Genomic DNA, 15346 nt, shown 5'->3' on the forward strand with positions numbered 1-15346 from the left:
CCCAAAAGGGATCGCAACCCACAGGTTGAGAACCACTGATTTAAGTGCATTGTGTAAATGAGAAAAGGTTATACATATTTAAAGGGGACCTACCACCACAAATCTACCTATAAAGGTAGATCAGGTGGTAGGTGGATCAATAGGACGTGAGGATAGCCCTTTTAAGGGCTAATCCTCACGTCCCCGCACTGTTTTGTGAACTTATATTAAAAGTTTATGCTAATTTTGTTATGCGGCTACTGGGGCGTGGAGTAGCCGCAGCTGTGGCTACACGGCGCGGCTACTCCACGCCCCAGTAGCCACTTTACCCCTCTTACCCACAATCTTCGGTGTGCAGCTCCTTGCAGCTGCGCGCCCTCGTCCGGCGATCAGGCCCGCGCCTGTTTCGGAGCAGTGACCGCACAGGCGCGGGCCTGCTGTTCTGCGCATTCGCAGATGGCAGGTTCGTCAGACGAGGGCGCGCAGCTGCAAGGAGCTGCGCGCCGAAGATTGTGGGTAGGAGGGGTAAAGTGGCAACTGGGGCGTGGAGTAGCCACGCCGTGTAGCCACAGCTGCGGCTACTCCACGCCCCAGTAGCCACATAACAAAATTAGCAGAAACCTTTAATATAAGTTCACAAAACAGTGCGGGGACGTGAGGATTAGCCCTTAAAAGGGCTATCCTCACGTCCTATTGATCCACCTACCACCCGATCTACCTTTATAGGTAGATTCGTGGTGGTAGGTTCCCTTTAAGGAGTGATGGTAATCCGTTAGTGAGTAATCATCAACAGAGGAGGCATATAAAGCAACACCATATGGATACGTCATGGATGTAGTAAAAAGGATGTTGTGTCATGTCACAGATCATATAAAGCAGTGGTGGCGAACCTATGGCACGGGTGCCAGAGGTGGCACTCAGGGCCTTTTCTGCGGGCACTCAGGCCATTGTCCAAGGACAGAGTTCACCAAATATGACTAAATCCACCAAATCTTCCTGCAGTCCCAGGCAACTTAAGAGTTTCGACAATTCATTGGCTATTTGGAACTGCCGGAAAAGTGAGAAGGTGTTGACAGAACTGCATTGTCTTTGGAAGTCATCCTCCTGGACCCACCATTCTTCCTGTACATAGAGACCCTGGAGAGAAGCTACAGAAGTTTGAATTTGCCCTCCTTCTGTCAACTGTATTGGTTGCCTCAGGGGGCCGATACAATAGAAAGATGTGGAAAAACAGGTAGAAATAAGTTACTGTATAAAATTCCATGCTGGCACTTCACGGTAAATAAGTGGATTTTGGTTCTGGTTTGTAAAAGGTTTGCCATCACTGATATAAAGGTTCAGTCATTAGGAATGTACATGAGATGCCACAAAATTCCTAGGAAGTCTATGCCTACTCATAACATTAGCATTACTCATAATAGTAAAATGACACAAGTCAGAACATGAAGGTCTTGCTGACACCTCTCGATTCTTTACAAGGTGGCATGAGAAACAGGAACAATGTTTGGCTTTACCACAGGCCTTCTGTAGAGGTAACTGGTTAGACCAGCACCATACATTGCAGCACAGCTACTTATGGATGAGACCTGTTTACCATGTATTCACCATGTACAAGGAGGTAGGAAAGTCTATGACAACTATCAGCCTACCCACTGCTTGTACATATTAATGGAATGTACCATTAATCCACCCAATTTTATAACAGAGCAGCTGCAGTCTGGGTAAATTACACTGTTTGCTTTCTGACTGGTATTTGCTATGGGTCTACTTTGTAATATTCTTAAAAACCTTACATTGGGGAGGGTTGTGCGTTTCCCCACACAAAAGCCACAGCTGTGTATCAGATGGGTTCCTTCTCCATTCAGCAGGGGGAGAAATGAAAAAGCATAAGGCATATCAAGTGGCAGGATCTATGGTCTGATAAATAATACAGTAGTAGCCATGTGGGAAGCATTAATAAATTAACAAGTAAGTGCACAGCTTGCCGAAGACACGATCATGGAAATGATAGAACACGAATGCTAGTAAATGGCTGCTACTAAAAAAGGAAAACGTTGTTTTAAAAACATGTATTACATACAATGTCCCCGTGTTCATTAAAGGGTTCTCTTTACACAATATCTACCCGTAGAAGGGTCCCATGAAACAAAACCTGGGCCCACAGAGGTTATTTCATAGCAGTTTGCTTCTGTGTCATCTAGATTACATCATGCCATTCTTTTATTTTTAACAGCAGAATTAGTGTAGCAGCCCCATTCATATTTATTAATGATAACTGCTAATTAACAACTGAAAGATGATAGAAGGGAGATGTCCATACGGGGAACCATATGGGGGAAAGCAAGGGCCTCATGCAAAGCTCTTCGGATCTTCCAGTGCAAGAGACTCTCTTTGTAGATATTCTCTACTACATTCAAATCCTCTATTGAAGGTGTGTTCCTGTAGGGGACTCTACAGGGGGGCAAGCATAATAATAAATGTTTATATACTGCTCCCTCTTTTATTACCAATGCTCTTGGTCCACTTCTGGGAGACCTTTCAGCCAAACCCTGGTTGGAGGAGTGATCCTCTAACAGATGAACAGCCTTTCCCAGGAAGTTAGGTGAGCAAGAGAGGGGAGAGTTGTAATTAATGATACATTATGAGAGTCCTCTGACATTTAACTGTATTTTTAGCGAACAACCACATTACTAAGAGGGTTTCCTGATTATCTTTACTAAATAGGTATTTCAAAAAAGAACTGTCACCAGAATTTTACCACCCTGCCTAACAATGCATGTGTCAGGGTTCGGTGTCAGTGGACCCCCTGAACCACAGCGGGAGATGGTACTAGCCGACACCTTGGACCGGAGTCTAAGTGGCACTTGGTCTTCACCAGAGCTCGTTGCAAAGCGGGATGGTCTTGTTCCAGCGGGGTGCCACCAGGTCGTTCCACAGACGCGATTAGCCCACGGTGGGAGCCAAGGTCGTGGTACAGAGTCGGAGTCCAGGCTCGAGGACAGGCACAGGCAGAAAGTCAGGGCAGGTGGCAGAGGTGCAGAGGTCAGGTTCAAAGTCACAACAAGAGGTCATCGCAGAGGCAGTGAACGGGAACAAGGAACGTCACAGGAACTCACTGGGAAGCTTTCTCTAGGGCAAAGATCCGGCGGGAAGTGAAGGGAGCCGCCGGTCTTTATAGGAAAGCAGGAATTACCAGTGCCAATCAGCGATGCGGTCAACCTGCCATGGGGAGATGCACAGGTGTGCCTGTGGTCCGAGGCATGGATCGCAGGGACACCTGCGACAGCCTGCTGATAAAGAGTTACAAGTACTCCCCCTATCACCTAAAATTAGCTGCCAGTGAGACACTGTACCTTAATTACAGGTATTTGTCTGATATGCAAATTAGCTTTCCTGACTCATGTCTGCTGACTCTTCCCTCTCCTGGGCTGCCAGTGAACCACGCCCCTTTATTTTGACTGACAGTTCTGCTTTACATTCATGTCATGTGACCAGAGTGACATCATCTCATGTCCTTTAACCTCCTAACATTAGCAAACTGTACTGTTATAGGTAATATAAGATAAAATTGATTTATGGGGATGTGAAGGAAACAATATTTAGCTAAAAGAAGGGTATCAGTTACTTAATAGGGCCCATAGGAGCATGTAACTAGCTGTATAAGTGCAAATGTGGTGACAAGTTCCTTTTAAGCAGTAAAGGTAATTGTTAAGTATGGATATGGAGGAGTTAATTTTCTATAATAAGACTTACTATTAATAAATAGAATTTTATAAATAATTTTAAAGTTAATAAAGTCTCCCCTTGATCTTTGTGGAAATAATATGCCCACATGTGGTTGTGTAGAGGGTCTGCAAAACTTCTCTGGCAGGGAATATGGTTGGGGGATACATAGTCAGAGCCAATTATCCTCCCTCATCGAAATTAATAACTTGTTGTTCAATTTGTGGCTGGTTTTTAGACCCCTGCAGATTTTTAAGAAACCAAATTTAGGTAATGTAGGGTTCCATGATACTCCATAGTTACACAGTAATGTTGAAAGTAGACTCAAGTCCATCCTACATTTCTACAGTGTTGATCCAGTGAAAGGCAAACACCCCCATAAGATGGACCCCAATTATCCTATACAGGCGGTCCCTGACTTAAGAACACCCAACTTACAAACGGACCTCTGGATGTTGGTAATTTACTGTACTTAAGCCTCAGGCTACAATAAACAGCTGTAACAGTTATGCCTTCAGTTAAGATTTATTGTTAATCCTGGTCCAATTGTCACAGAGATCAAAAAGATTCTGTCTGGGGTTATAGTAGTATTGCAGTATATAGCAATTAGACCATGCAGGTTTTAAGTACCCTGGAGGGTCTGAAATAATGGTAAAAAAAAAAAAAGTTTAAATCACACCCTTTCCCCAGATCACATATAAAAATAAACAGTTAAAATTATGATAGGTATTGCCACGTCCCAAAATGCCTGTTCTAACAAAATATTAAAAAGATTATTGTCGTCTGTGGACACCGTAACTGAAAATAGCTCCCAAATGTCCGATTTGCCACTTTTTCCATTTTTCCATCCATGAGTATTTGGATAAAAAATGATTAAACAGTCATATAGGTCCCAAATTGATATATAAGTAACACCATACATAGGTCTGTACTCCAAAGTGTGAAAAAGCTATTGGCCACAGAATTAGTCAAAATATAAAATATTTTTTTATGTACAAAAGATTAAAATTTTTTAAAATGTATTAACTCCTTAAGGACACAGCCATTTTACAGCTGAAGGCTCAGTCCCATTTTATGGATTCTGACTTGTGTCACTTTATACGGTTTTTATAACTTTTGAACACTGTTACTTATCAAAGTGATTCTGAGATTGTTTTTTCCTCACATGTTTTACTTAATTTTAAGTTTGAATTTAAAAAATTTGAGTTTTGCGTTTATTTACAAAAAAAGAAAAAATTATGAATTTTTTTAAAAAGTTGCCATTTTTCGAAACTCTAAATCATTGCGTTTTCAGGCAGTTAGATTTACCAGCTAAATAAATTGCTGAATAACATTTCCCATATGTCTACTTTACATTTTCATCATTTTTTAAATGTCTGGATAATTTATTTTGATGTCACACGGCTTACAAATCAAATATCGGTTTTCCGTATTTTCAGAATTGACCATTTTGGGGATAAATACAGTTTTGAATGAAATTTTACTTATTTAACATCAATCCCCCCCCCCCTATATAACCAACCCATTTTCATATCTGCACCCCTCAAACTAAACTATCAGAAACAGCTTTTAGGAAGATTGTTAACCCCTTGAGATCTTCATAGTAATTACATCAAAATGGAGGTGAAATTTTGAATGGTCAAATTGTGTTGCTTATACGTTCATTTAGCCCTAAAATTTACACATTTCCAAAAGATAAAAAGAGAAAACTCATCTTACAATTTGTTATGCAATTTCTCCCGAGTACAGAGACTCCCCACATGTGGCCGTGACTTCTCCCGAGTACAGAGACCCCCCACATGTGGACGTGACTTGTTTTATGGGGGCACAGCGGGGCGCAGAAGGGAAGGAGCGTCCTGCAGCTGCCAGAATTTTAGTTTCCTCTTTGGCCACTTTTGTAGGCTATAAAATTTTCGGGTTTTCGTTATTGGGGCCATGTGACGGCATTGTTTTTGCGGGATGAGATGCTTTTTCCAGTGTTACCATTTTGGGGTTGGTATCCCCTATTGTTGAAAATTTAGGAATTTTTTTTTGAGGGCAGGAGTAGAAAAGCATCAATTCTGTACTGGATTTTTTACTTTTTTTTTTTTTGGTGTTCACCGTATAGCCTAATAATCATGTTATCTTTATTCTATGGGTCGATACGATTACGGGGATAGCAGACATGAATATTTTTTCGTACATCTTACTAGATTTGCCAAATAAAACCTAATGTGTGGAAAAATCTATCATTTTTGCATTGCCGTCTTCCAAGTGACATAACATTTTTACTTATTTGGCTACAGAGCTGGTTGATGGCTTGTTTTTTGCGGGACATGTTGTACTTTGCACTAGTATCATTCTGCATTTCATGTTTTTTTGATCACTTTTTATTGCATTCTTTGTGGGATTCAATAGGTGAAAATTGTAATTTTTATCGAGTTTGTAACAGTTTTTTTTAAAAACGTGCGGGTTCAATAATTGTTTACTTTTATTCTACGGGTTGTTATGGACGTGGTGATACTATATATGTGGGGCTTGTGTTTTGATTTAGACTTTTTTTTAGAGTTATATGTTTCTTTATATGTTATGGGGATTATGGGCTATTCCACCATGGACTATTTCCACCATGGGACATGGAATACGCAATCATCTTATTGCTTGTTCATGATAATACTCTGCAATACTGATGTACTTCTGATTGTGGGGGAAAGACCCCCCAAAGGCAAGTTATAACCGGCACCCCGTGTGTCCCAATGCCGGTTTGGCTCAGGGGTGCCGGTTATGGCTCAGCACTGCGTCTAATATATCGAACGCTGAGCGCCAACAGGTTAAAACCGAATAAAACCTATAGCAATTTAGTATCCCTGTGACCCAAAGAATAAAGAGAAAGTGTCATTTGGAGCACAGAATAAAACCTGTAAAAACAGAGCCTACAAGAAAACGCCTCAAATTTTTTTTGTCAATTTCACTGCACTTGGAATTTTTTCCCAGCTTTCCTGTACATTGCATGGAATATTAAATGGCACCACTAAAAAATACAATTTTTCCTGCAGATAACAAACCCTCACACATCTCTGTAAACGTAAAAATAAATAAGTTATTGCTTTAGGAATGAGGGGAGTAAAAAATGGAAGCGCAAAAACCAAAAAGGGCTGAGTCCTTTAAGGGTTAAAGAATACTATTCCTATGCAAATGTCTAATATTTGTATCCACCAGCACAGACTCTTTTTAAGTTTTATAAAAATGCTTAATATCTATTTGTTGTTCACAAACACAGTAAAAAATAATCTTACAGTTCTGAAGACAATTCACATGTTCTCAATACATTTCTCCACGCTGGAGCGTGCATGTGGCTATTCACTGAGACAACAGCATACTGTATACACAATGTATGTATGTGTCTACACTGGTGTCTACAATGAAGCTTTATTGTTAATCATGTTTCTAATGACAATCAAACATTTTTAAAATACAATTGTCACCGAGACCAAAAAAAATTTGGCTGGGGTTACAATGATAAAGTATACAGTTCTGACTTACATACAAATTCAACTTAAGAACAAACCTACAGACCCTATCTTGTATGTAACCCGGGGACTGCCTGTATAAGGATTTACCATAATATCTGAAGTGGATTTAAGACTTTTTTAAAAAAAAAACTAAAATTTACATACAACTAATTATATTATAACTAAGTATTTTCTATGCCAGGAGGGGGCTGGGGTGAATGTGTGCCTATCTTTGCATATTTCTGAAAATTTGCACTTCATCTGTCTTACACATATGGATGCTCTTGATAAATAAGCAGGTATAAGCATGCTAAAACGAAAAGTGGAGTAGGTTGGCAAATGTCTCAAAGAGGTTGCAAATTCACCGTCGCAACCCTTAGGCCTCTTTCATACTTGTGTTGCATATCACATCAGAGTCTGATCAAAGTGAGATCAGGGTTTGGTCAGTGAAAAACTGCAAGTCTAATGCAATTTCAATGCATTTTTCATGCACTGAAAACGTGCCTGAAAAGGGCTCAGGACTGAGTTCTATCTTTTCTATGGCAATTGATGCGTGAAAAACGCATTGCACTTGCATTGGACTTGTGTGTGTCTCAGAGTGCAATGCGTTTTTGCTGTATCTCCATAGACTTGTATGGTTTTTCACGCGCATGACTTTCAAAAGTAGAGGATTCTGAGATTTAAATGCACGTTAAAAGGGCCTAAGATGTCAATTTGCTTCCAGCATTTTTGTTTTAACTGACAAAAGACAGAGGCGTCCATGCCATGCATCCCTTCAGCTTAAACCTAACGACAGGTTCCCATAGACGTTTTCTAATTCTTTCCCATTCTGTTTTAATTATAAACATCCATAGCTAACATCATTATTAAATAAATTGAAAAAAAGTAGTTGGCACCTTGACATGAGACTCACTGAGTCGCAAGGGGGAGGGGGGATTGGAGGGTTGAGGGAGACGTTGGCCAAGTCACCCAGTGACTCACTAAAGAGAAACTCCTGAAGGACGGGTGAATGAGGGAGGCTTTCCAGCTGAGAAACCCACAACTTATGACTCAATGAGTTTGCTGGCAAGGTGCTAGCTACTTTTTAAAAATTAAATTAATAAAGATGAAAGGTGAAAACCTGATGACAAATTCCCATTAACACTCAGCAACAAGTTCTGAAGATTTTCAGGGCTTTTTGTATTTACTATAAAACCAAAACAAAAAAAATTTCATCTACTGTACATACTTTTGTATAAGCCGAGGTTTTCTGCACAAAAAATGTGCTGAAAATCCTCAACTTGGCTTATACACGAGTCAACACACGTTGCTGGGCTGGCTGTATACTACTGGGGGCAGGCTGCGCTGGCTGTATACTACTGGGGTAGGCTGGGCTGGCTGTATACTACTGGGGACAGGCTGGGCTGGCTGTATACTACTGGGGGCAGGCTGGGCTGGCTGTATACCACTGGGGGCAGGCTGGGCTGGCTGTATACCACTGGGGGCAGGCTGGGCTGGCTGTATACTACTGGGGGCAGGCTGGGCTGGCTGTATACTACTGGGGGCAGGCTGCGCTGGCTGCATACTACTGGGGGCTGGCTGTATACTACTGGGGGCAGGCTGCGCTGGCTGTATACTACTGGGGTAGACTGGGCTGGCTGTATACTGGGGGCAGGCTGCGCTGGCTGTATACTACTGGGGGCAGGATGCGCTGGCTGTATACTAGTGGGGGCAGGCTGGGCTGGCTGTATACTAGTGGGGGCAGGGTGGGCTGGCTGTATACTAGTGGGGGCTGGCTGTATACTAGTGGGGGCTGGCTGTATACTAGTGGGGGCAGGCTGGGCTGGCTGTATACTAGTGGGGGCAGGCTGGGCTGGCTGTATACTAGTGGGGGCAGGCTGGGCTGGCTGTATACTAGTGGGGGCAGGCTGGGCTGGCTGTATACTACTGGGGACAGGCTGGGCTGGCTGTATACTACTGGGGGCAGGCTGGGCTGGCTGTATACTACCCAGGGCTGGCTGGCTGTATACTACTGGGGACAGGCTGGGCTGGCTGTATACTACTGGGGGCAGGCTGGGCTGGCTGTATACTACTGGGGGCAGGCTGGGCTGGCTGTACGCTGCAGGGGGCAGGCTGGGCTGGCTGTATACTAAACGGGGCAGGCTGGGCTGGCTGTATACTACTGGGGGGAAGGCTGGGCTGGCAGTATACTACTGGGGGGCAGGCTGTATACTACTGGGGGGCAGGCTGGGCAGGCTGTATACTACTGGGGACAGGCTGGGCTGGCTGTATACTACTGGGGGCAGGCTGGGCTGGCTGTACGCTGCAGGGGGCAGGCTGGGCTGGCTGTATACTAAACGGGGCAGGCTGGGCTGGCTGTATACTACTGGGGGGCAGGCTGGGCTGGCAGTATACTACTGGGGGGCAGGCTGGGCAGGCTGTATACTACTGGGGGGCAGGCTGGGCTGGCTGTATACTACTGGGGGCAGGCTGGGCTGGCTGTATACTACTGGGGACAGGCTGGGCTGGCTGTGTACTACCCAGGGCTGGCTGGCTGTATACTACTGGGGGCAGGCTGGGCTGTTTGTACGCAGCAGGGGGCAGGCTGGGCTGGCTGTATACTAAACGGGGCAGGCTGGGCTGGCTGTATACTACTGGGGGGCAGGCTGGGCTGGCTGTATACTACTGGGGGGGCAGGCTGGGCAGGCAGTATACTACTGGGGGGCAGGCTGTATACTACTGGGGGCAGGCTGGGCTGGCTGTACACTTCTGGGGGCAGGCTGGGCTGGCTGTACACTTCTGGGGGCAGGCTGGACTGGCTGTATACTACTGGGGGCAGGCTGGGCTGGCTGTATACTACTGGGGGGCAGGCTGTATACTACTGGGGGAAGGCTGGGCTGGCTGTATACTACTGGGGACAGGCTGGGCTGGCTGTGTACTACTGGGAGCAGGCTGGGCTGGCTGTATACTACTGGGGACAGGCTGGGCTGGCTGTATACTACTGGGGGCAGGCTGGGCTGTTTGTACGCTGCAGGGGGCAGGCTGGGCTGGCTGTATACTAAACGGGGCAGGCTGGGCTGGCTGTATACTACATGGGGCTGGCTGGGCTGACTGTATACTACAGTGGGCAGGCTGGGCTGGCTGTATACTATAGGGGGCTGGCTATATACCACTGGGGGCTTGCTGGCTATATTGGTCTGTGGCCAATGCATTTCCCACCCTTGGCTTATACTTGAGTCAATAGGTTTTCCCAGTTTTTGGTGGTAAAATTAGGGGTCTCGGCTTATACTCAAGTATATACGGTACTCTAAATCTGCAACTCTCCAGCTTGTATTCAGTGAAAGTCTAAAAACTCTTACTCCTGGGACTGAAACCTAGGTTTCTCATTTTAAACAAGCATTCATATATTAATGTACTCCGTGTAATGTGATATAATATTCAGTATGCCCACAGTGTTCACATCATCTAATAGTACTAGATCTAAATGATAAATGAGGCAACGACGGACAGACTTGGCAAGTGACTTTGTAATCCTGCCACAATAATCAAGGATTTTGTTAGGTTTTATCCAGCGTTAAGATGATAAGCAATTAACCTGCTCTTATCCAGCATATTCACATCTATATTCACATATCGCCAATTTACTGCAGATATTTCTATGGCTGCACCTCAGTTCCTTTTTTGTCGAAAGGGTTTAGGGGCATGTACGTGGATTTTGATAAATGAGTTACAGACATTTTGGAAATAAGTTTGCCATGTGTAGATTCATCTACTGGCATTATCATAAAAGGTGTTTTCTGATCCTTTAGATTGAAGGTTTTATGGAAATTTTGTTTTAAAAAAAACATACCTCTCGGGAGGGTCAGCTACGGCTCTCAGTGCTGAGGACTGGGAAAGGATCAGAAGTCTTGTGAACATGATGTCAATACTTCCACTGCTGGACTACCTTACAAGAGATAAACTTGTTTAAAGAGAACTACTGCTTTATTCCGAATATTATATAATGGGATGAACTGAACAGATTGTTGAATAGATTTTGTATTATTTGTAATTCATTTAAATTGATGCTTAGACTCAGCTTAGACACTGCCCTGTATTGGTTGATCTTCTCTTCAGTTATTTGTAACAAAAAAATACTTTTTTTTTTAATCTTCTCCATTCAGAACAACAGACGCATGATGGAATGGAGCCTTCCCTACATGAATGTCTTTGGGAACCTTTGATAAAAGGGAAGACTTCCTTTTACCATCAGTATTTTTCATCAAGTATTCTTCCCCATAAAATAGAGAGAACAGGAGTCCTGGATGGTGGAAAGGGAGGACTCCTCACCCCTCCCCTTTCCATTAAAAGTCATGCAGCTGCGTCACAAATCAGGTAAAAAAAAGGACCTACGCTCTATCTCTGATGGCATGGCCGCCTGGCTCGGCCACGGTGTTGTGAGACAGGGTGCTGCACACGGTCGTACTATACATGATGGGCTATTTACCACGCATAGGACCAACTGCACAACCCAAACAACATATATTAATATATATTAATCAGTTTACCCTCTCTTGTCCTATAATATGCTGCTTGTTTAGAGAGACATGGTTGAAACATAAAACAAGTCATATTTTAGCTCAACTTTATAGCCAAATTGCATATATCAAAAGTACATATGATAATGGTATAATTTTGTTTAAAAATTTGTATAATTTTCTTTACCGAGTGTTATTTCAATTTCTTCCGTTTTTAGCAGTGTGTTTAAAGCCCGTTGCCCACAGAAAAGTTTGGTCCAACAAACTTACTCTGTGCACTTCCAGGATTCAATGGACAGAGCCTAGAACGGACATTGGTTCAATGATTCTCAGTTTGGTTTGATAAATTCTAAAAGCACATAGATGACGTATGTCAGACCAAGCTCCCTTGTGGGCAATTGGCTTTGATCAGCGTTTCCTCCGATACTCACACACACAGCTGATAGATAAGGATAAAATGATAAAGTTACTGAGATCTGAGCTGACTTATCTAATGAAAAATTTTCTAGAAAATAAAATATTTAAACTTTAGTCTTCTCTCCTTATCTAACTACATACCTACTGGAGAAGCCTCAGAAACTCTGCTCACTAACTAAGTGACTAGTGACTAATTAAAAATGGGAGAGAATCTTATTTTCTCAATAAGTATTGTAAGACCATCATTACTGTATTCACTTCTGAAATAAATAAAAATGTTTCTAAGGCTGAGTAACACTAAAAGATAAAAGGATAAAAATGACTGGCACTTCTAGATAGCATCTATTTTAATTACCTTCTATGACCCCCTTAAGAACATATTTCTCAGTAGATTAGAGTGAGGTTCTGAGGATCATGTATAAAACTTGCCTTCTGACCAAAAACACAGAAGAAATGTCTCATCTGTACAACATATACATAAAAATTTCCCCATGCATTTGAAGAATACCTGTTATGACTGATAGTTATAAGATGAATTTCCAACACTTGGTGTATTTGAAAGAGTTGGAAAGTATTTTATGTACCATATACACTAAGCTGAGTTTTTCAAAACAAAAAAATGTGCTGAAAAACCTTAACTCGGCTCGGAGTCTATGAAAAGAAACCCCACTGTTCTCACCTTTCCGACGCCCCCGGCAGGTCCAATTTTAAAGTTTTGGCTCCATCTTTGGGTCAGCAAGCGAATGATGTTATGGTATATGTGACGGCAGTGCATGGGGACCCGGAGACGGAGCTTCAACAGATAGAGTTTTTTTTTTAATAGGCTGAGCATATACGGGGCAGGGGGTTGCTGGCTAAATACTAGGGGGTAGGCGCTGGCTATATACTAGGGGGCAGGTACTGGCTGTAGAAAAGGGGGCTGCTGGCTATATACTAGGGGACAGTGGGCTGGCTATATACTAGGGGGCTGCTTGCTTTATACTAGGGGGAGGTCGATATACTAGGGCGCTGCTGGCTATATACTGATGGGCATGTGCTGGCTGGCTATATACTGGGTGGAGGCTCCCCACTCATTTCCCACCCTAGGCTTATACTTGAGTCAATAGGTTTTCCCATTTTGTTCTGTTAAAATTAGGTAACTCGGCTTATACTCGGGTCGGCTTATACTCGAGTATACACATATACTCGAATATATGTGCCACACAAAGAATGATGCCAGTTACGGTCTGAAGCTTGATAAAATATAGAAACTTTTTTTGTGTCCTTTAACAAAATTATGTCCCATTTGAATTATTACTTACAGTATATCTGTTTACATTTTCTTTACAAATGAATGCTTTCTGTAGCCTTAACTGTTTGTATACAGGATCCCCACTATGTTACCTCTAAATATTCAGTAACATTGTTTAACTCCTTTACATTTAAGGCACATGGTCAAACAGATGTACATGTCACCAGATATTATCCATTCACGTTACATCCACAATTATAGTGCGACATGTCTGACCGTACAATGTTACAACATATCTATATACAGTATAGCTATATAAATCCCATCTCAGGCCCAGGATGTCATCTCCAGAGCTACGTCAACTAAAGGTTTCCAGCCATGTGCATAAATCCATATAAATACACAGCCGACCGTTTAAAAAACGTCGTCTTTTATAATATATGTTCTACAATGTGACATAAGCTTTATACAAATACTGTGTATACATGTATATAAAATATGAACATCATTATTACTTACCATGAGAACATAATATTTCGGGCTCCAGTGCAGCTGCAGGTTTGAGGTTCTGAGGCTGTCGAGTATGGGAGATCACCCCTATCAGGCACATACAGCTTACATTGCTGAGGATAGAGTAGAAAGCACAATGCTATCTGGAGTCCACCTGCTTGTCCTTTGCAGTGAAAATGGATGATGAGGGATCCTATTGTCTTAAGTGTGATTGGAGAATCCTAAAGAAATCTCGGCAGCCTGTTTCATTCATATGATAATAGCTGTTTTCAGTGCACCATCTGCAGACTGAGCTGTCATTTGCAGCTCTACCCCCTTTCTAGCTCTGAGCATGCTCTATCTGTCACTGATGTCTTATTGCTCTGGCTTGCTCACCTTAATTTGTTAGCTTCCCAGAGGTCACCGTTGCATGGAAGATGATTTGCTGCAGTGCTCCTGAAAATCCCCACGGAACAAGGCAAGGCAAAAAAAGACACAGGAAGGAGAGAAATAGATCCCATTATGTCTGAGAGAGGCTAGACAATAGACGCTCTTAATGTTGTCTTTTCAAATATTATCTTGACATTTTCAAGGTGGAAATCTGGAGATGTCAAATCTAATAATCAAGTTATGTAATAAACAGGCATTCAAGTTTTATAGTTTGTTATATATTCTACAACTCTATACAAACTCGTAGCAGTTTAAATAATTTCCGAGTTCCAGAATAATTCCGAGGAATTCTTAATAATTTAAAAAGAAGTGTTCAGAAAATCAAAACAGTGTACAGTCACCAGCCATGGCACGACTCACATCCCCAATGCAGCCAATCACTGTCCTCAGTCGTTACTGTGTGAGATCTATGCAAATGTTGAAGACAACATCATTACTACAGGACCATATGATATTTTATAAGCTCTTTTTATATGATATTTTATAAGCTCCCAAATCATCCCCCAAAAAAACAAATTGCTTCTTGAAGAGGGCCGGTTGGATCGATTTGGGACCCTAAGCCAACTATAGGTCAGACTGGACCTGTAGTTTAGGGTACCAAATTGACCTGTATGACATCTGTCCATAGTCTAATTTAAAAAAAACAAACATTTATACTTCCCTACATGTGAGTCAGGTGAGGCACATTGTACTCGCGTCTGAAGATTCTGGTGCCGGCACCTACGGCGCCTGTGCGGTGAAGCCGGGGTGTACTACACTGGTTTCACCTTTTACAACCCACAAAGACTGGCAGCTCCGGAACTAGGTAAGTATATATGATTTATTTTTTCATGTGTCTACTCATAGATGCCAATTTGGTACGCTTTTTAGTTTCTGCATGAAGGATTATCCTGCCTACTTACGTATATTTACCTAGAAGTCCTACTGTAACAATCAATTAACCCCTTTCTGACTTTTATGACATACAGTACTGTTTAGTCAGAAAAGAAAATCTTTATTATGCAGTACCTCCAACAGATGGTGAAAGAGTTAATTACTCCTATACTAATTGTTGAATAACAGAATTTCCA

At 42.4% G+C, this 15346-nt stretch overlaps 1 protein-coding gene across 2 annotated transcripts in view; it reads right to left on the reverse strand.

Annotated features, from left to right (window-relative positions):
- Nucleotides 1–14242, reverse strand: part of POMGNT2 (protein O-linked mannose N-acetylglucosaminyltransferase 2 (beta 1,4-)) — a 28462-nt gene extending 14220 nt beyond the window's left edge. The window contains exon 1 of one of the 2 annotated variants that reach the window (XM_072153524.1): nucleotides 14223–14242. The gene's annotated coding sequence lies outside the window, so the exon portion shown is untranslated. Of the gene's footprint in view, nucleotides 1–13856; nucleotides 14183–14222 lie in introns of those variants that run through there. The other variant, XM_072153521.1, reaches the window with a different exon arrangement.
- Between the last annotated feature and the right edge of the window lie 1104 nt (nucleotides 14243–15346).

The sequence above is a fragment of the Engystomops pustulosus genome, chromosome 5 (genome assembly GCF_040894005.1).
Source record: "Engystomops pustulosus chromosome 5, aEngPut4.maternal, whole genome shotgun sequence".
In the NCBI taxonomy this organism is placed as follows: domain Eukaryota; kingdom Metazoa; phylum Chordata; class Amphibia; order Anura; family Leptodactylidae; genus Engystomops; species Engystomops pustulosus.